This window comes from Amblyomma mixtum, chromosome 7, assembly GCF_055824585.1.
Source record: "Amblyomma mixtum isolate Tamu chromosome 7, ASM5582458v1, whole genome shotgun sequence".
NCBI lineage: Eukaryota > Metazoa > Arthropoda > Arachnida > Ixodida > Ixodidae > Amblyomma > Amblyomma mixtum.
This window is the reverse complement of record NC_143018.1, coordinates 80,593,362-80,616,112: the sequence shown is the minus strand read 5'-3', so window position 1 is coordinate 80,616,112 and position 22,751 is coordinate 80,593,362.

Genomic DNA, 22,751 nt, shown 5'->3' with positions numbered 1-22,751 from the left:
ACACAGTGGCGACGAGGTGACAGTTTTACCGAATCCTGCAGTCAAAAATAAATACCTTGGAAGGCAACACCGGCGCTGGTGGAAGGCTCCGCAAACTTTTGCGTTAACAAGGAAGAACGGCTGCGACAGGCGGCTCCCTATTGTCATCGCAAAGTCCTGCCAACTGACATATTGGGGCATGCGCTTTCGTACGGTTCAAGCCGAATTGAAGGTCCTGCATAATGCCTCACCTTTCGTTATAAATCGTGGAGCGTGCAGCCAAGCGGGAGTTTCATAAGGGCGATGCACAGTTATCTTGTCGAGTGATTTGTCAGTTCATCCATGGCATGGCGAAAAATAGAGGAGCTTCTGCTCGTTCATGACAAATTTGCGATGGACCACGTGTTGCTTTCTCTGAGTGTGGTGCCAATGCTCTTCTCGCTACCGAATAAATAGTGGATGACAGCCACCGGACATGGGCGTCATTCCCGCGCTCAATATGTCCCAGCATCGGCGCTATATACAGCGCATGCTCATACCAAATGACGCTGAAGGTGGCGCAGTACCGTTTCGCATATCTTTGCTCACCGCTGTGATAATGAATGAGGATGCGTGGAGGCGGCTTACGGCCGAGTGAATAGAAAATTGCTTCCATGAAGCACAGTTCAAGGGCCAAAAATAACAGTAGACGCTGTTGAACATGCGCGTGATTTGACAGATCTGGATTTGAAACAATGCGGTGTTGATGCACAGATAGCTGGACATGACTTCGCCTGGGTTGACTTCGAGACATGCGAATCATGATGCCGACACTACAAAGCAATGCAGCGCCACAGCCATTGTTCGAGAAGTGCGATCACTCCCCGACTCTCAAGAATCTGCTGGCGAGGATGCCGAGGTGCCACCGATTGTCTTGAACTCTTTAACCGCGATTATTTAAATTGTGTTCCTAAAGCATCTCATTGCTTGGCCTCGGACGGAAACATACGTGTGCCCGCTCTGCAGAGCTTGGAAAGCATCGCGATATGTTCTGCTTCGAAGAAGGCGACCCGCGTATCGAACGTTTCTAAGAAACAAACGTTTCTTCCGTCGGACGTCGTATTTCTGGCTGAAAATGAAAAGTACACTTACTACGAACATCCGACAAAACGAACGCAATGAGCGCTACTGTCGTGTTCGTTATAAGTGGGCTCGACAGTATTGTTCCGCGGTAGCTCATTGGTTACGGTGTTCGGCTGCTGACCCGAAAGACGCGAGTTTGATCCTCGCCAAGGCGGTCGCATTTAAATGATGGCAACAAACGACGGTAGACGCACTACGGGCACTATTCTCAAAGCTCGCATGAATGCACTCCTCATTGTTTGGGATGTTTTCGACTTGTGCATTTCCTAAAAATGTCCATGCCCTGTGTGTTATTTTAGCATCAATCTTTGCGAGAATTATTATTCGATGCAACAAACAGTGTGGTCAGAGCAAGCGCGACAAAAAACAAAAGCTGGTTTTCCCTAACGCCACACGTTCTATTCACTTTACTCGCAGAAGCGGTGTGCTTTCCTGACTACCACGACGGAGGCTGTGTTCTGGACCCATTGGCGGACAACGACCATCGTGGGAGGCTGGTGAACACTAGGAGCAAAGACCCCTAGCGCCGTATTCGCTCATGGAACATAATTCGTTCAGGCGGCAGTCACCTGCATTGAAAGGAGACGTGTCCAGCTGCCCCTCCTGCGGCTACGTTTCAGCGAACTTTGCCGATGTAATGAGACACATGCACCTTGAGGAACCATGTGCGGAATGGTCTGAGGAACAAGCCGAGTTTGTGAAGTCCGACTGCAAGAGAGATACTCGGTGCCAGCCCGGAGGACGACCGTATGATTGTCTTCTGTGCCCTTTAAAAGCCGACGACTCTACAGCGCGAACTCGGCACGACCGTACCCACACTTCCGAACGCCCCTTAAATTGTGAGACATGTTCGTTTACAGCTGGAGACTCCGGAAATGTCACTTCACAGGGTAGTACGCACACTGGCGAAAGCCCATTGACTCGCCGCACGTGTCCTACACCTGCAGAGTCCAGAAATGCTACTCCACATGATAACACACACGCCGGCGAGAAACCCTCAGAGTGCGATATGTAAACTCCTACAACAGCTGACACTTCAACCTTAATTCGGCACAAGCATACGCGCGCAGGTGAAAGACCGTTCAAGTGCGACAAGTGCCCTTTTACAGCTGCACATTCTCCAGCTTTCATTCGTCACAAGCGTACGCGCACTGGGGAAAGATCCTTCAAGTGCGATAAGTGCCCTTTTAGAGCTGCACGTGCTTCAGCATTAACTCGTCACAAGCGTGCGCACAGTGGGGAAAACCCTTCAAGTGCGATGTGTGCGCCTTTACATGTGCGATTCATTAAAACTTAATTCTGCACAAGCGAAATAACAACGGGGGAAAGAGCCTTCAAGTGTGACATATGCTCTTACGCATCGTCTCATCCCTGCAGGGAGGCGTCTGCAGCATGCAGACGTTGGTGAGTGGCGACACCACGGGGTTAACCCGAGCATCCGCAGGGACATCCCCGCAGGGGGATGATGGTGAACAATGCGTCACCACGGACCCGAGCATCCGCGCCTAGCCGTGCGTGGCATCGCCGTGTCCGGGGAAAAGGGGATCCTGGTGGTTGAGCCGATGCCGAGCGTTTGGACCCTTAAGGCCCCTCGGCGGAGGCAACACACCACTTTGGCCCCAGCTTCCTGTAGACGGCACCTCCGGCCTGACCCGACCGGGGGAAATCGGCAGTCGCCTTTTCCTGTCCACCCCTCTGCCTTTCACTTTCCTATTTTCTTTGTGACAACTTTCCTGTATCCTCCTCTCTTCTTCGTTTTTTCGTCTTTTTCCTGGCGGCGAGGGTTAACCGTGTGTGACCAACTACCCTGAGTTGAGTCATATTAGGTTATAATTAAGGTGTACAGCTGGCGTGGGCAGGACTTTCTTTCAAGTTCCTGTCGCGTCCCCTTGTTGGACTCCATGGTGGGTGGCTGGCATCATGACCGAAAAACATCAATTTTTTATGGCTCCCCCCCTTTCAAAACCAGATCGCCCTCTCAAAAGAGGGCGGACCGATGCAACAGCTCAGTTCCTCACCAGAAAAGAAACGTTCCCAAAGTATCATGTTATTCATAGCGAAATAACAGAGCAACCAGCCAGAAAGATATCACCATTCATAGTTACTAAGAGTCTGTGAGATGTCTTGGGCTGCGGCTACAGGGTAACAAAATTAGCAAGTGGTGACCTATTGCTCGAAATCAAAGATAACACGCAACATGAAAAACTGCCAAACATTGTGTCTTTTGGGGAGGTTGCAGTCTCTGTCACTGCACACCGATCCCTGAACACTGTCAGAGGTGTAATTTCTGAAAATGATCTTCTTTTGCTCACCGAAAAGGAAATGTTGGAAGGTCTTAGTGACCAAGATGTTGTAAATGTGCACCGAATAAAAATCAGAAAAGATGACAAGGAAATAGCAACCAAACACTTAGTACTCACTTTTGCCTGTAGCACACTCTTTGAATCTATTCAAGTTGGCTATGAAAAAGTCCGAGTTCGCGCCTACATTCCAAACCCCCGTCGGTGTTTTAATTGCCAGAGGTTTGGTCATGGCTCCCAGAGTTGCCGTGGCCATCAAACATGTGCAAAATGTGCATCAAGAGAATATAAATCCGAGAACGGTCAAGCATCACCACACTGCACAAACTGCGAAGGCGAACACCCAGCGTATTCTAGGTCTTGCCCATCATGGAAGATGGAAAAGGAAATCATAACATTGAAAACAAAAGAAAACATTTCATTCAAAGAAGCACGTAAACGATTTTCACAGTCTAATCCATTCGCCTTCACAGCTAGGACAAACTTCGCGGATGTGGTGCGCAGGGGCGGTGCATCACACCGCAATCAGGCGCCTGCCCAAGTCTCGTTTACCGGGACACAGGCACCGCCATCAACGCCCCAGGCAGGGACAGCGAAAGCTGCCCTGTCGTCTCCCAAAAAGGTCCAGCCGTCCCTTGAGTCGGCGGACAACCAGGCTACTCCCCACCGTGGGAGGCCTGAAACCCGCACACGCACGGTTTCCTCGCGGGCTTCCAGCACCTCCTCCGAGGTGATGGATGTCACCCCTGGCACGTCCGTCCCGCTCGGGCGGCAGAGCTCACTCGAGCGTCGCAAAGGACGGGCCAGAATAACGGGACCCGAAAAGCCAGAAACTTAGGTTTCAGCTCAATCTTTCCAAAAAAAAAACAAGGAAAACAACAAAAATGGCTTTTTAATCCAATGGAACTGTAGAGAACTTATAAAAAACTACAGTGATGTAACAGATCTTTTAATTTCACTTTCCCCCGTCATTTTTTGTTTACAAGAGACCAATTTAGGCCCGCAACACAAAAACATTCCGAAAAAATATCAAGTGTTTTGTTGCGACCGACAGCAAGCATGTCGGCTCTCTGGAGGCGCTCCTATCGTTGTTCAGAGTGCTCCGTCGTGGCAGTCAGGAAAACACACCACTTCAGCAAAAAAAAGTGAATAGAATGTGTGCCGTAAGGAAAAGTCAGTTTTTTTTTTCAACTCACTCGCTCCACAATATTTTCTTTTATTTGTTCAAGCATGCCAGACTGTTGTTTGCATCGAGGAAGATTTTTCGATAATATTGACGACAAAATAACACACAGGACCCCGAGATTTTAAGGAAACGCGCTACAGCAACGACATCTCAAACAATACGGAGGGAATTTAAACAAGCTTTCAAAATAGTGCCCTCAGTGTATCTACCGTCTTATGTGTGTCTACGGGGTTTGTTGGAGCTAGTTAAGGCAGCTCAAGCATGCCAGATTGTTGGTTGCATCGAAGAATAATTTTCCCAAAGATTGGTGCTAACACAACACACCGGAGGCCGGAGGTTGTGTTCCGGGCTCATTGGAGAACAACGACCATCGTGGGAGGGCGGTGAACACTACAAGAACAGACCCCTAGCGCTGTATTCGATCATGGAACAGAATTCGTTCGGGCAGGAGACACCTGGATTAAAAGGAGATGTGATCAGCTGCCCTTCCAGTGCCTACGTCTCAGCGAACTCTGCCGATGTTACGAGACACATGGAACTTGAGACAGCAGCAGAGCCATTTAAGTTCTCCGAGCACCCAGTGGTGTTAGCGAAGTGCGACGGTGAGAGATATGTGCGGTGCCACACAGGAGTGCGACCACATGAGTACCCTATGTGCGCTTTCACAACCGAAGACTCTACAACATTAACTCGGCACAAGCATGCGGACACTGGCGAATGCGCCTTCAATCGCGACATGTGTCCTTTCACAGCTGCTGACACGAGAAATGTCAATCCACATAATAATACGCACACTGGCGAAAGCCAGTTCAATCGTGACACGTGTACTTTTACACCTGCAGAGCCTGGATATCTAACTCCTTACTATACAATGCCCACTGACGAAGGATCCTTCATTAGCGACAAAGCTGCGGAATCGAGAAACGTCACTCCACATAACAATACGCACACTGGCGAAAGCCAGTTCAATCGTGACACGTGTACTTTTACACCTGCAGAGCCTGGATATCTAACTCCTTACTATACAATGCCCACTGACGAAGGATCCTTCATTAGCGACACAGCTGCGGAATCGAGAAACGTCACTCCACATAATAGTACGCACAATGGCGAAAGCCCATTCAATAGCGACACGTGTCCTTTCACAGCTTCACACTCGAGAAATGTCACTCCGCATAATAGCAAAGCCACCTAGACTAGACAAGGCCTGTTCACTCCTCCTCTCCACAGGGGCCTACGTCACACTAGTTGCCCGACCGCGAAAGGCTTTGCCGCGAACGATGGTGAGTCTTCTGTGAAACGCAGGCGGATGCAACAAAGGAGCATGGCACCTGGGAGGCGACGCGGGTGGATCGGGCCACTTTGGTTAGGTTAGGAAGCGAACGTACTGATATTTCTCTTTTCCGGCTTCTCTGTTTTCGAGCTGCAGATCGTCAAACTGTTTTCTTTTTACTTGTGCGCGTTGAAACCATGATGTGGTGCTGAAGCAAAACACTCTCATTTTGTAACCGCAACAACATAGGCCGGTGCTGCGTGCATGGGCGCCACGGAAATTGCGACGGTAGTCAAAAAGTTAGGATGTTTGGTTTTCCCAAGGATGAAGCTCGCAGAAAACTTTGATGATAGTAGTTCCTCGCAAGGATTTTACGCCAACCATGCGTTCCAATGTAAGTAACTGGAATTTGACCGCTTTTGATTGCTTATCTTATGTTCTATAAAACCCAACACTAAACAAAAACATTTCTGGAAGCCATCAACAATTCCATCAAGGCAAGCGAAGAAGAAAAACCCGTAAATTTAGTGTCTTCATTTGCAGTATTGCAAATCAAGCTAGTCAACATTCGCGACCCTCCAGTCCTTCCGGATCTGGCAATATCTTTGACTATGGCATGGTGAGGCTGCACGATCATTAAATTGAAGAATGACGCCATTTAGGCCAGCCGTCGGAAGGTAGCTGCCAGGAAGCTAAAAAAATGAAGAATTGAGATATTTTAATGCAAAGCACTGAGAGCAATAAAATGTTCACATAGTCTTCATGTTACTGTTTTCCATGACTTCATTCTTTTTGTTTATACCAATGTTCAGCACGCCATCCGCTTTCGAAAATTGCAAAAAAACATACGTTTTTTTTTAAAAGCAGTACATTACATGAGATGCGGCTAGATACTGCATTTCATGCATTCTGCTACATTTTACTGCTATGCTGTCTACGAAATAATATATTGGTCTTAATATGAACTACTTGTGATGAACTGAAGAGCAGGAACTGTAGCAATGCAATGCTTTATCACAAGTATTATCATGAAACTATAAAAACGAATCACTGATCTGCAGCACGAAGCGTGCCGCGAGGGTCACGAAAGAAAGCACAAATTATAATCAATTAACACTGAAGATATAGAGCGAAATTAAGCACGCGGTTAAAAAGCTGTTCTTCAGTCACCAATTCATGTTTATCGGCTTATTACTACAGCCATTGGACCTCGGATAGTAAAATAATGCGCTGAAAACTGCCGGCGAAACCCCGCAGCCGCGAGCGGAGGACGGGCAACTAGCGTGAGGTCACGGAGAGAGCGGAGAGGCCTTGAGTAGTCTAGGTGGCTTTGATAATAGTACCCTTACTGGCGAAAGCCAGTTCAGTCGCGACACGTGTACTTTTACACCTGCAGAGTCTGGATGTGGAGCTCCTTACTATACTATGCCCACTGGCGAAGGACCCTTCATTACCGACACTAGTCCTTTTACAGCTGCAGACTCGAGAAATGTCACTTCATATAACAATACGCACACTGGCGAAAGCCAGTTTAATTGCGACACGTGTACTTTTACACCTGAAGAATCTGGATGTGTAACTCCTTACCATACTGTGCCCTCTGGCGAAACACCCTTCATTAGCGACACTAGTCCTTTTACAGCTGCAGACTCGAGATATCTGCCTTCACATAATAGTACGCACACTGACGAAAGCCAGTTCAATCGCAACACGTGTACACTTACAGCTGCAGAGTCTGGATGTGTCACTCCACACAATACTATGCACTTTGGTAAGAAATCTTTTAAGTGCGATATATGCCCTTTTACAACTGAATACTCTGGAAACTTAACCCGACACAAACGTACGCACACTGGGGAAAAACCGCTCAAGTGCGACATGTGCGCTTTTACAGCTGCTTACCCTAGCAATCTAGCTCTGCACAAGCGAACGCATACTGGCGAGAAACCCTTCCCTTGCGACATGTGCCCTATTAGAGCTGGAAGCTCAAGCAGCCTCTATCGACATAAGCGTACGCACACTGGTGAAAAACCATACGAGTGCAATAGCTTCCCCTTTTTAACTGCAGACTCTTCACACTTGAATGTGCACAAACGAATTCACACAAGAGAAAAACCTTTCAAGTGCGACATGTGCCCTTTTAGAACTGAAAGCTCTAGCAGCCTCAATCGACACAAGCGTACGCACACTGGCGAAAAACCATACAAGTGCAATATCTGCCCCTTTTCAACTGGAGACTATTCAAACTTGAATATGCACAAGCGAATTCACACAAGAGAAAAACCCTTCAAGTGTGACATGTGCCCTTATGCAGCGTATCAGAAAGGGAATTTAAACCGCCATACATTGAAGCATGCTAGAGAAGAGGGCTATCGATGTACCTTGTGCTCATTCAGGTGTTCAGATAAGGAGAGGCTCAGACAGCATCTGTCCGTTCATGGGCAGTGATATCTTCAGCTAGACATGCTGATGTCAGGAATATGCTCCTGCCACTCGTGCACAATCCCGTGGGCCTTACAACATAAGCGTCCATGATTAACCGTCACGCGAAACCTATTGTTCTTGAAATATGACGGACAGCCAATATTAACGATTTGGTTGCTGATGCAGGGAGATAAATGCAAGGTTAGATTTTGAGTAATTGAAATACTTTTTAAATAAGTGGCATTTTAGAATTCGACACAGCATCACTGCTTCGATATTTGTCCGAAAGTCTGTTTGTATACAAATGAAGGTATGTGGCAAACTTTGCAGAGTGCTCTGACCTCGTTTTTTATGTGCTATTAATGCGAAAGCAAGATTTTAATATCTTAATTCGTTTTTATTTCTTTTTTACCTTTTTATTCCCTTCGCTTGCTTCGTAACGACACACTTACTCTTTAGCGCACAGTCGAGCGGCAACACATACACTACGTTCATCTTTGTTCGCCAAGAAGGAACGCGGTTTTATGGCCTGTGGTTATATGCTCACCTCGCAGTCTGAAAGACCTGAGTTCAATTCCCAGCACCTTGGTAAGAAATTTTTGTTTTCATTGATATCACGGTGACTGCATCTGGTATTTCTGGGAGCCGCGCAGCTGGCCAGCGCGCATGCCGCATTTCGTTCCCGATGAGCCATATAATGCTTTCGCATTTATAGACTGGAGATTAAAGCCTGCATGGCCACTCAGTGCATGCCCCGTTTCTAATGGAGCGTCACTTGGTGTAAAAGATTTATGAAAACTGCAGCCGAAATCAGTGTCGCTACGAAGAGCTCGTTTCGAAACACTTGCTTACATTGAGAATGAGAAACTCGGGCTGCTGACATTCTGCATGTTGGAATAAAATTGCCACAGAAGTTTGAAAAGAGACTCGTGTATTGTGTTCATGCGGTGGTGTCTCCATGTATCTAAGCTGCTCGTTTGAACTTCGACATTCAAATAAAGAATAGATTTTTCAGTACATGTCTCAAGAATGTGTTAGAAGACAATCGTCTTACCAGTCGACATTGATTGGATAGGCAGATGAGTTTTTAATCTTGCTTCATTACACTATGCTTACGCAGCACATCTATCTTCTAGCTTATGCGGGAAGCCAGTTGAAAGCGTAACATTGGCCGCATTTGTTTCTCCAGTCCCGGACTACTTGCTGACTGGTCTCGGCTTCCGCTCTGACAGGAAACATCGTCATGGTCACGTGACCTACTTGCCATAGGCTGCTTCCGGACTCGCCGCCAGAGCCGGGCTCCCCCTCGGTTACCGTACCTGGACGCTGTAATCTACTAGCAGACGACGCAAGCCACGGCCACCACGACGCCGAAGCAACGCTGTGCGCTCTCGACCATGATACTGAGTCGATTTAAAGACTGTACTGTCAGCTTAGCGCACGTGCATTACAGAACTCAGCCTCGGGGGTATGCTCGCCGCAACTGTTCGCGCCGAAGTTCGCAGAAAGTAGCCCAACCCGTTGCGGATAGGCAGGTAGACGACAGCCTTCGCAAAAATGTTGAAAGCAAGCGCTATAGCTGCTCCAATATACGAGTGGTTCACCTGCGATGCTTTCAGGTAAGCTTGCAGACAGCATGTCCCAGAACAAGGTAACAAGAACCTCTTGACGACACGAGCAAACAGTACGCGCTCGCAGCTCCGAATGCGCGTCCATGTGTAGGGGATTTGAAGAAAATAGAACGAAGATGCAAGAGCAAAAAGTCTTGCGGTGGCTCAGAGAGCAGCTACAGACCTCATGTGAGGATTTAACGCAGAATATCGTCCTCCAGGAACACGAAAATTAGGCAAAATGCACACACTCTAACTCAATATGGCTGCCAGCGCGGCGTGCAGCTGTCGTCTGCTTCCTTCCCCGCAGCCTCAAGTAGCCCGCGGACTGCCATGGGCGAAAAACGAACGCCTTGCCATGACGATGCAGGCAGATGGGCGGAGCTTTCGGGCTGCCCGAGAAAAAAAATACCGTTCTCGAGTCCGCAAGTAGTCCCGGACAGTCCGGGACTGAAAAAAAATGCGCCCATTGATTCCCCGTTAAGGCTAAACGCATAAAACCAAAAAATTGTCAGACAACTACGATAGTCGGTAATGCGAAATTTGTGCGCAGCTCTTCGCCCGCCACCTGCCACAGCTGGCAGGTGGTGCGTTACACTGCTAGCCACCTTCCGGGATCCTCCGGTGGCAGCCAACTTCCGGTTCTCCATTTCTCCGTTCTCTGCGTGGCAGGTGGCGTTTCGCTCTGCTACTGCCTGCCATCGTTGTCAGGTGATGTGTTAAGCCGACGCCGACTCTGACGACTACGAGCAGGAACGCAAGAACAAGATGCAGATAGTTGGCTTTGAGGAGAGGAAATGACGCAGCAGCTGTCGCATATCTTGCTGGACACCCGAAGGGCGCAGTAGGGGAATAGATAAAGGAGGGAGTGAAAGAAGAAAGGAAGAAAGAGGTGCTGCAGTAGAGGTCTCCGGAATAATTATGACCCCCTGAATATCTTTAACGTGCACTCACGCCACACAGAAAACGGGCGCCGCCTCCTTCGAAATGCGGCCGCGGCAGTCGGGTTCCAACCCGGATACTGTGGTTCAATAGATGAGCGCCTGATTGGTAGGGAGTGGGGAGGGAGAGGATCTGCGGTTTTAACAAGCAAGTTGAGCGCAATTCGTTATGCGAGCCTGACACTGCATTGGATAAAACGTTTGTTAAAGCGCTACGAAGCAGACGTGCATCCGCCAGCACCAACATGGACCTAATTTGCGCGCCATTTTATGGAAAATTATTTGGGACAGCCCTTTATCATTGCGCTGCCCGGATTCTCATCGTCAAAATACCTTCTTGTCACACCTGCAGTGGTACTAGCATGCTGTGCGCCCTCCGAAATGGCTCAGTGAATAGGGCGATTGGTTGGTGAACCCGATGATGAGGGTTGAATCCCGGCATTGGAGGATTTTCGACATTAAGCCCCCACGAACCAAACCAAACCAAATCTGCGTAGACGAGCCTCCCAGGTATGTTGTATGGGTGTTAGCATGTGTTGTCGTGGACAAGTCCAGACCATATGAAGGAGGTCTGCTGGGATATTGCAGTGTTTACACATCGGCATATACCGTTCAGAAAATACATTATGGAATCTTTTGGCATTGGGGACAGTGTCCGTCTGGAGTTGGCGCCATATGACGGTCTCTGTCTTTGTAAGTTCTTGGTGCGGACCTGGATAGAGTTGGCGAATAAGACGATAGCGCTGGAGCAGATCGCGTGAAGTGATTATGGTGTCCTCCCTGACCAAGGCGGGCATGTTGGGAGCGGGATGATAAGCTGCTCGGAAAGTGAACCCTCGAGATAGCTCATGTGCTCCCTCATTGCCCTTCAGAACCATGTGGGCTGGAGCCCATATTAGGAGGGTCAGGTGTTTAGGAGGATTTGATATGAGTACGCGAAACGCTTCGACTGAAATACGGCCATGAGTAAAATTAAGAATGGCGCGCTGTGAGTCACTTATGACAACTTTATCTTTAGAAGTGGAGAGCGCGAGAGCAATAGCTACTTCCTCCGCGGTAGTGTTATGTCAAGTGCGTACGGAGAAGGTGGCATGAAGAGTCAAGTTCTCATCTGTGGCAACCGCTGTTGCAGCAGTCCGAGTAGGATGGTCTGCCGCGTCGGTGTAAACCACGTGAAGTGGGCCAGCATATCGCTGCTGGAGTGACGCGGCCCGAGGTTCTCTGTGATCTTGATGATGAGTTGGATGCATGCTGCGGGGGGGAGGGAGAGTCTTGATCTTGGCCCTGATGGCAAGAGAACAGGAAGGCGAGTATTCCGGACCGTTCTGGGATCGGACTAACCCTTTTCACGTGCCACTCCCTGCATATTAACACTGGAAAGTTGTTTACAATTCGGCAAGGCAGTGGGTTTGGAGGGGGCCCTCTGACGGTGCAAAGCCGCTTTTTTGTTGACGCATACCGACAAAGCTTTAGGCAAACTTGCGTATGCTTTCCCAGAGTCTTTGCCTCTACCCTTAAGGCGCAGCGCGGTTTAGGTGTTCACTGAGATTTGGTAGTTGCTGCGCCCGTTACTGTTCTCGAACAACTCTTTTTGCATTAAAATTGTGATTGAGTCGCTTTGGGATGTTAAACCCTACCAACCACCCCCACCACTAAAACTGTGATGCAAAAGTTCGTCGCACAGCGTTCCTGGCGGTGCCATTTGCTCACTTGTGTGTGCGTGTGGGTGTTTGTGGCAATGCACCCACCCAAGTAGCACGGGTGATTGGCCCAATATTGCAATTGGTTGGTGCTTTGAAGGACCGGCGTATGCGTTTCCAATGTTATGTGTTTACAATATATATTATGCATGTTCAATATGGGGCCGATTACTCATGCTGCTTGGGAAAGCACAGTAATGTTTTCGCACACCCACACGTAAATCATCCTAAATGGCTCAGTCAATTTTTTTTTCAATTTTCTTTCGGCCCGCTGCCACTGTTCAGGGACAGCCACAATGGGTCACAAGAGCCGCAGTGGGCGAACAATGAGTCATCGCGTGGGCGCAGCTGCCACACGAGTAAGGTGCTGAAGATAGGTTATCGCGAGTTGGCGGGGGCGGGTTGTACGACAAGGCTAAGGCCATGTGGGAAGACCACTGACGAAAAGGAGCCCTTGGACCGATTTTCTGGCGTGCCGGGATTCTATAAGCTCCCGCTTGAAGAGATTGGCATTGGTGTCAACAGCCCTTGTATACAATTGCCGACCAAGGTAGTCGGCTAGAAGGGGATGAGAGAAAGGAACATGCAAGAACAATGATGACAGAGAATTTCTTATAAAGAAAGGAATGTCCGTGACCTGCCGAAGGAGGATAGGCTGGTTATTGCAACGGCTTAACTTGGACAGAGAGAGTGGGAAAGCGCAGAGAAGAAGGTTGATAGTAGCATGCCGACCGGACTGGATGGTATTCCAATTATGTTAATAAAGAACGTGGGGCAAAAAATTGGCAGTGGCTTAGCTCTGCTATACCAGGATATTAACGTGACGTTAGGGCGAGGTGTCCACTTCTCGGTGGACACCTGAGCCAGAGGGAAGGGGCATAACTGCCCTCTTGGAACAGTGGGTACCTCAACCGTGCTTTAGGTAAGTGGTGGTAGTGAGAGGTGTGCGCTGCACGCGTTGGCACTTACAACGTAGTGCCCGAAACGCGGCGCTGAAGCCGTAGGCCGTCGGCGTTCGTTGTGTTTATTGGCGTTCGCCTTGACAACATTTAACACTGCGATCATTTTAAGGAAAAGAAGTGCGCATAATGGCTGTCTGGGTCAGTGGACGCCTGCATCGTGCTTATAGGTGCGTTGGATGATTAGAGAGAGATGTGGGCTGCAGGCATTAACAAGGTTGTGCCAGAAACGCGGCGCTGAAGCCATAGGCTGTCGGCGTTCATTGTTTTCATTGGCGTTGGCGTTGCCAACGTTTTACACTCCGATCATATACACTCGGCTGCTGACCCGAAAGACGCGGGTTCGATCCCGGCCGCGGCGGTTGAATTTCGGCGGTTGAAGATCGACAGTCATGACTTAAAGGGTCCCTGAAAGGGGTGTCTGAGGTTGGCAAAAAAATACTCGCATTATGTACAGCGTAGGCTACTCAACGTTCATGCCGCGTACAATACATCAAAAGCGAGTAGATAATTTATAATACATTTTCAAAAACTGCTGCTCCCGAGCCTTGCGGCGACCAGCGGCGGTGAACTTCCGCCCGAATCTTTACTCTTTGCGTCATTTTAGTACTCTACGTCTCCAGCGCAGGGCTATCATTGGTTCGCGGTGCCAACGTGAAATCGCATATTTAACAAACTCTAGATACTTCACAATCTTACTCTTTACGGAACCATTTCGCATTTCAGCAAGGAGAGTTGTCATTTATATGCATGTTTACGCGGTTATTGTGTGTTGGGTGTCAGAAATTAGTACTGCACTTCCGGTTTACAATGTTTTCGTCTGCTCGTGCCGCTTGTGTCACTCCGCCGGCGCCGCCGTCGAACCGAATCGAGAATCGAGGTGCGAATTGGAGTCACCGCACTACTGATTTCTGTCGCGACCTCCGTCGCATGCGCAATCAAAATGGACCGGCCGTGCTGTGTCGTTGGCTGCAAGGCCAGGGTTCGGCAAGATGTTGCCCTTCGGCACTGTCTGCCGAAAGATGGAAGTGAGCGAGCTGTCGTCGTCGTCAGGATTCAGCGCCCGATTTCTGAAGGGCGTGTCCTTAAAACCTTGGCCGACGCGCCGCACCGATCGTCGCTTGCGAACTGCCGCCCCACTACAAGCAGGGACACACGTAGCTGTGAGCATCGCTGCGCCGCTCTACCCAAGCTCCGCTCACAACCGGTGTCACACTTCGCCGCCGTGCAGCAGTGCCTGAGCGCTGCTTGGGATGGTCTACAAATATCACTAGGCAAGATCGCCTTGTTATCAGAAATACTTCTCGAGCAGCGACAAAGCATGCCTGCTTATGTTGCGAGGTTCCGGCAACGGCACCGCTCGCGGGCGCTCCGGGCGACGAGCTCTGCTGCTGCCTGGCTGCCGTGGTCGTCGCTAGGCCTATTGCCTCTTTGGCATCGAAGCTGCAGCGGCCGGCGCTTCGGAAGTCGCCTGAGCTATAATAAAAGGCTTACTCTACACTCACTTTGCAGTCAACAGCATCATCTCACAATAAAATAATAGTATGGTCACTATCCGCGACTCCTTCAGCAGCGAAGCGAGCGGAAGCCAGGCGAGCCGGACCCCACGTCGGGCCAGCGGCAGCTGCGAGACGGTTGTGGCAAGAAATATGCTCGTATCACAGTCGTTACCTTTACCAGCAGCTCAGTATTGGTCAGCGATCCTCAAAAATGACACATGTTTCAAATTTCTTACCCCAGGCTTTATTATTTACGTCAAGAACACTTTAGCTCGTTTTTATGACGCCCGCAGACGGGACCCAGGCTGGCCGGCCGGCATGCTAGGCGTACAGTCTTTGTCAAAAGTAACCAGGCTGCATGGTTTGGTTCTCATTTGTATACTAGCGCCTTTACGGCTTTCCCTAAGGTCGAAAAGTTGTTTGAAGATGAGGACAGGGATTCTCCTTACCATACAGAGATTTAGAGCTTGAGGGCTGGCATAATAGTTCAAATATACGACTGAGAAGCAAAGCCATGCAGCCTGGTTATTTTTGACAAAGACTGTACACTGCAAACCGAAAAACACCCGGATAGGAGTAAATGGCTCATCGCGTAGCGCACTCCCGAAAAGGGGTTTTTATACTCCTCAGAATAGGAGTATATCGTCTACTCCTCTGCTTGAAGGGATACTTTCGGAGTGCTAGAAGGAGTAAAGTGTTACCACTCTGCAGACGGGAGTTTATTTAGGAGTAAAGTTGTGATCACAAAGGAGTTAGCATGGCAATTAATAGAAGTATTATATACTCCTTTGCAGCTACTTTTATAGTACATTTCAGGAGTACGTGCCTGTTCCTTTTAAGTAGTTTTGACAGGAAATTTTTGGAGAAATATTTCTTACTATAGGGTTACAGTTATGATTCCCAGATGAGTATATTACTTCACTTGATGCGGAAGCCGATTTGAAATAAAGTATTCGTATGGAAGGCTCATTTTAGAGCTTGATATTCCAGGATAAATGCGTCGATGAACTTAGTGATTTATTTCAAACAATATTTTATTGGGTACAAAACATTTGAGACATGTGTTCGGCAGCTTGCTTTCGACGGTTACAGAGAACCAACGTCTTGGCCCCTGTAGAAAAGAAGAGTGCCTTAACCCACGCTGTCTTTGGGTACATAATTTAAATACCCAAAGGAATGAAAATAGAGATGCCACACTTGAAAGCAAGGAGGGAACCTTGAAATGCTTCGCTGTCAACATACAGGCTTCTTCTGAAAGAAAGATTAGAAAAACAAATGCATCAGTGGAATTGCACCTCTAAGCTTGAAGTATGACGTGCTTCAAGTGTAGAAGTCAACCGTTCAGAGTGCACTTTTCAATAAAGTAGGTATTATTGAAGTTTAAACGTTTTTCATGACAAAAGATTAGCTAGCAGAACATAGTAGGTAATCAACTAGCTAATACATACCTGCACCCTGTCGGATGACAGCGGCTAAACGCGGTTTTCAGGGAATCACAAATTCCAGAGAGCCGCTTTCGTAAACGTTAAGGCAATACGGCGAATGGGAAGCAGCATCGATAGGGAACATTTTTTCCGCAAAGCATAAAACTGAAAAAAAAATAAAATGGTCTTACTGAGGCACTTACGCATTCGCGCTGCCTTTGGCTGCGTTCCTGCACCGAAAGAGGCCTCGAGATATAATGTTTTTTTACTTGTCAGAGGTTCCTCATGCTTTTCAGGCACCATATCAGAACCAATTACTGAAATCAAAACATGCAAACAAAAGACAGCGCTTTGCATACACGCAGCGGAAGCTTACATGCAATTTCCTTGATGGGAGAGCCCGCAGCTACGCATTTTCAGGACGTCCTCATTCTGTGTATAGGCCAAAGGCAGGGCAAGGGTGACTGACATAGCAGGCATTGTTAGGAATAGAAAGCTACCACCAGACCCACCCTCCCGCCGCCACCTGTCTTCTGTTAAGCTTTGCCCTCACATTCGTGGCCAGGGTTCAAAAGAAAACATTCTAGACAGGTCTATCTGGCTGGGTAAGAAATACACTTTCGGGAAAGAACGCCAACCAGAAAAAAAAAAAAACATGTTTGGGAATCTTCTTGGTTCTTTCAGCAGGTGTGACTGCGAGTGAGTCACAGCTTGCCTTTTTTAAGCCTTCTGTTAGCCATCCGCCGGGTCACTGATCGTAGACAGTTGATGCAAGGATAGTTCCCTCGAAGTCAGTCTTGTCAACCCGCGCTTCCTTCCTTGTTCATTTGTTTGGCATCCGCTTTGTGCTGCTTCAGTTTTTCTGGGAAATGCTTGCTTTCGCCAATGTACTACGTCCAGCACGAGCAGGGGATCTCGTACACTGGCGTAAGCTTTATTCTTTTTCTTTCACTGCCTTCCTGGGATCAGCAGTCTGAACCGGAACGCTTGCCTCCACGAGTTTCACATAATGGAATGTGTTCGGAAACTGCACGCGAAGTGGAAACTTCTTTTAACATTTTTCAAATGCGAAGAGCTTACAAGATACCACATTTTGGAACTAGACGCCTAACCATCCAGAAAAGGCAGCGTTCAGTATGGTTGAAACCTCATGTCCGCTGCCGAAAATCGCTGCAACGTTAAGATGCCACCAACTCGGAAAATGTAACAGTTTAGCTAATCTCCGTGAGCGCTAAGGCGTCGCCATGTCCTGTGCTATGACTGAAAAGAATAAAATCGCTTGCATTGTTTGCATAACAAGGCCCTCTTAAAACACAGGAAAGGAAGCAACCGATTAGGGCACGGTTCTCAGCACTGTTCGTAATAACGTTACAAAAATTCACAGACCCCAAGGCTGTGCATTTTCACCTGTCATTGCCTGTACAGCTTTTCCACATTCATGGGGCGTGAACGCATGAAGAAAATTTGGTCCCTAGAAGAACTGACCGTACTTCCAGCTGTACATGTTAGCGTAACAGCCACGACTGCAGTGCCACACTCTTTTTTTCAGCCGCATGCAACAACAAATTTCTCAGATACTTACTTCATGCCTGCTGTGTGAGTTGGCTCCACCGGACCACAATGAAGCCTTTGCTGTTTTGCTGTTCTCGTTAAGCCTTTCATCTCGGCGCACCCGTGGTTCACAGCAAGTCTACGCACACTGAAAAGGGAGCGGCGTTAAGTGCATGCGCGTCTATGGCATCCAAGTGGAGTTTAATACTGCTTACCAGAACACACGACGATGATAATCCAGTCTTTAGTATTCTTGCAATACAGCGAAAGAACGAGGGGCCGACGATGTCGAGAAAACTGGTGCGTCACACACACATCGCCATGTCGGCGCGGCGAAACGGCACCAGCCAACACTTGTATGCTGCGTAGACAATGAATGACTAGCCGCTGCTTCTGCACATATTGCTGGCTTGAGTGAGACGTTCATTGCAGCACGTTGCTGCTAAGGTCGATGATGTCCATCCAGTCTTACGTCACGACAAGAGCGCGCAAAGGAGCGGGTGGCAAACTGGCGGCTTCGGGGAGGTCGACGCGTCACACACCGCCATGTTGGCTCGGCTGAGCTCGGCTGGCTAAGCCTCTCGCAGACTGCCGTCGCAGGCGATGCAACACCAAGCGTTCTCCGAATACACTGGGGGCTTCACAGGCACTGTCTGTGGCGCACCTTGGTGCGCGAGGTTGCGGCGATCCGGTGTCTTGTAACATGACAAACGTGCGTGAAGCAGCAAAAGCACAGGCGAGCAGGCAGCGACGACAGAGCCGGCGTCGTCACCTGCAAGTGCAGCGAACCGGCAGCTGCCACTAGGCGGCGGGCAGACACTAAGGAGTGCATAAAGGGCCTGAAGGAGTATTGAAGCCGACATACTCCTTCTTGGAAAAGTAGTAAAATCATGTAAATGCTTTATTTTACTCCTCGATTTCGCGACGGCAGTAAAAAAGGACGATTTCCTTTTTTTTACTACTTAAAGTCGATTGCGCAATTTTCAATAAGGAGTTTAAAAGCGGACACTAGCCATTTATATTCCTATTTGGGCTTATTTGTGTTTACAGTGTACATCACGTTCGCACAAGAAAATGCAGAAGAGCCATGATACCAGAGATGATGCTTCCTAGATTCGAGCAACGAAAATATGTCTGTGCAAAAGTGGATCTTTCGGCAACGACACCGCCTGCGGCAACGCCGCGCGACGAACTGCGCGCTGGTCCCAGGCTGCCCTAGTCGTCGCTAGGCCTATCTGGTTTCGCATCGAAACCGCAGCTGACGGCGCTTCGGAAGTCGCCTGCGCTATAATAAAAGGCCTACTATTCACATCGCTTTACTGCGAACTCGTCCCATAACAAAAGATATGTTCGATTTCCACGATGCCTTCAGCAACGGAGCTAGCAGACGGTAGGCGAACCGCACCAAGTAGCAGCAGCACCAAAGCGGCAGTGGGATGAAATTTGCTTGTATCGCAGTCATCACTTTTACCAGCAACTCGCTATTGGTGGACAACGATCGTCAGAAATTGTGCATTTTTGACATGCATCTATCCAAGGGCTTGCTATGGACGAGAACAAACAATACTAGCGCGTTTTTCAGTCGCCGGCGGCCGGCATCAAGGCTGGCAGGCCGGTCCGGCGTGGCTCGGCCCCGAGCGCCCTGAGCAGCGCGCTGTACGGCATCATGAAGCTGCCGCTCTCCGCGCTCGTATTGGTTCCCGCTTCCCGTCGTTGCGTTTTCCGCGCGTGGCTCTTCGTTGACATCCAGCAGGTTGGACGCAGGCGACGAGCTGCGATCGGTCGTTACGACATCGTTCACAACGGCGCGCCGCAGCGAATCGCACACACTTTTCGCACATATGTCCCCGCCCTAAGGCTGAAATCCCATTTCGGCACTCATCCGCAAAAGTCGTTCCTTCAGCTCGGGGTCCATAGTACGAGAGAAGCCGCAGCGACGGTTGCGAGACACAGGTGAACACAGCAGACAGCGGGAAAGCGAGCGAGCGAGCGAGGGAAAGAGCGCGTCAACCGGAAGTAAACAAACCGATCTCGTCGATGACGTATTTGTGGGCGGAGCATGGCCCCGGCCTGTAATCTTTATTTTTTTATGGTTCGCTCCGGTATACGAGTTGAGAGGGAAAAGGCTGGTGGTCATTTTTAATAGTCATTATCTCTGGTTCCACACAAGGTAGATCAAAAATTTTTGCGGTAGGATGATGCATCGTTCAAAGTCTATCAGTACTTCGACTTCTCTTTGCCTACATGGACACCGTTTCAGGGACCCTTTAATGATAAGGGCGGCGACAACAGGATATAGGAGGTCACGCTAGAGGTGGTCTTGATGGTGTTTACTATATAACTGAGCATGAAAACGATGTACGAAATAAAGGTAGCAGAAATACTGCTGTCATGAAAAATAGGGAACTTTTCAATTAGAATAGGTAAGAAGTGGTAAGAGGGATCTGGAAAGATGTGATGGTTCCTACTCTGACTTTCGCCTATGCGGTCCTGTGCATGAGATTAGAGGTTCAGGCGAGGTTAGAAACCAGTCAGCGCAGGCTAGGTAGGATTGCTTCGGGAGCACATGGTAGCGCACAAATTCTGGGGGTCAGAGGCGACATGAGATGGACATGCTTAGACAGCAGAGAAACTACCAGCGAGGTGAAATTTGAGCAGAGATTGAGAGAAATTGCGGAAAAACCCTTAGATAGAAAAGTTAGCTATCAGTTACTTGTACACGAGGATAGTCGACGCTAATAGAGGAGGAGGAATAGAAATCTGGTAAGAAATATGTGGACCGCACTCGGGGGCAATTCAGGAAATATCGGTTAAGAAAAACCTTAAACAAGCACATAGGGGTCTGTGGAAAACGTATGCAGACGAAATTGCACATTGGAGCATACAAAACGATGAACTAGAAAATTGGAAAAGAAAATATCTACATTAATTCTAGCGAAACTATTCTGCTGTTCGAGGCCAGGACGGGAGTATTGCCGACCAAAACTTAACGAGTACCACGAGAAGGCACGTTACAAGGTGAGTCTGTGTGTGGAGAGAGGAGGATTAGGCTGAATATTTGACCATTTCTGTAGAGATCGTCACTCTTCAGTTGAAAGCAACCGGGATGACTTATTCAAGGCATTGGGGCAAAAAGACAATCGAGAAAAATAGATTTTAAACTGGCAGAAATAACCCAGCGATGGTTATAGGATTGGTTATGGTGACTAAAATCAAGACAAGTGACCTTTTACGAGTGACAGTTGAATGACATGAGCGACCGCCTGATTTAAAGGCTGGGCGCGTGTTTGCCTGAGTGAGTGCGTGCCTGCGTGCATGCATGCGTCCGTCCGTCCGTCCGTCCGTCCGTCCGTCCGTCCGTCGTTCAATGAAGCAAGACGAAAATAAAAAAATTAATATGCTGTCATTAGCTTGTCTCAGACATCTGCACCGTATTTGTGCGACACAACGTATCCAGAGAATTCTGTTTTCTTTCCACGCTGTGACGGTGGGGGCGACGCTCGAGAGCTGCTGAAAGCTTGGTTCCTGCCACACCGCATATAACCGATACGAAGTTCTCGCTTCCAATACATCATACTTGCCCTCCTAAACTGAACCGAAGAGGAAGATGGTTCTAGCCTTTGGAGCGGCAGGAGGGGACAAGAGGAAGGCTGCCAAGGTGTACCGAACGTGACATTGCGGAGAAAAACGTACTGGGAGCACAATAATGAAGAATAACTGATGCCGACAGAGACTGGCAGCTTTACTAAGACGCGGCACCGAAAGGGGACCATCAATGGAGAGGCCCAAACAGATATTTTGGCTTTTGTCGCTGCAAACCTTAACACTAGCGTAGTAGATGTGAATGCTGTGGTGGGAAGCTTTAAATCTTGTGTCACCAATTCTTGGGAAGGCAGAAATGCCCTCGTAGCGCTTCTCCATTTGTTCCTAAAGTCAGAAGGCAGAGACCTGTCACGCTGGCTTTCCTTCGCGAACGGGATCTTGTTGAAGACTGACGAACTACTAGAGTTTATTGACTAGGTGCTTTGGAATGATGTTGCTAGCTTCTCTAGAAATTCCCGTCAACTTTTCTTTCACAATTTTCATTATAGGAGCGATATAAACCCACCCTGTTTGAGACTTTCAACACTCCGGTTCCAGTGGTCGTGTAGTGTTTCTCGCGGGATCTGTGACAAAAGAAGAATTGGACCCGTATTTCGTGACCGCATGCTCATTTCTCAGCGCAGCGCGAGGCTCAGCCAAAGATTTTCGTTGGAACCTGCGTCTTGCAGTTGTACTCACCGCTTAGTTTAAGCACGGCGGGCCTGCCTAACTCAAAGCACCAGCATTGCATGGACTTGATGACACGGAGCTTTCAAAAACCAGTCGATAGGGTCGAATGAAATAATGGCCTGGTCAGCCAGGTTACCTTGAGTGAATCTTTTCTTCTTTAGAGTTATGTGAAGGACCATGTCGACTGCATCCTGAGAACTACGCCACAAGCACTGAAGGCTAAAAATGCCAAACACTGCAGCCAGATGGTCGGTAGCCGCATCAGCAACGCTACAGCGATAGGTGCCTGTGTTAATTGCTAAAAAATGGTGGCTATTGGTGCACACTCTTTATGCGAATATCGCTGCTTAGGGCTCTTTGCAATCCGTCGGTTAGAGACGTTTGTGGAAAGCCACGTAGTATGAAAGTAAAAGTACCCTACCCACGACAAAATGCAGCAAGCGCCAAGTCATCGTTATGCCTCCTTTTTACTTTCTTTTCCTTTGCGAGAAAAGCCAAATTAACGATTATT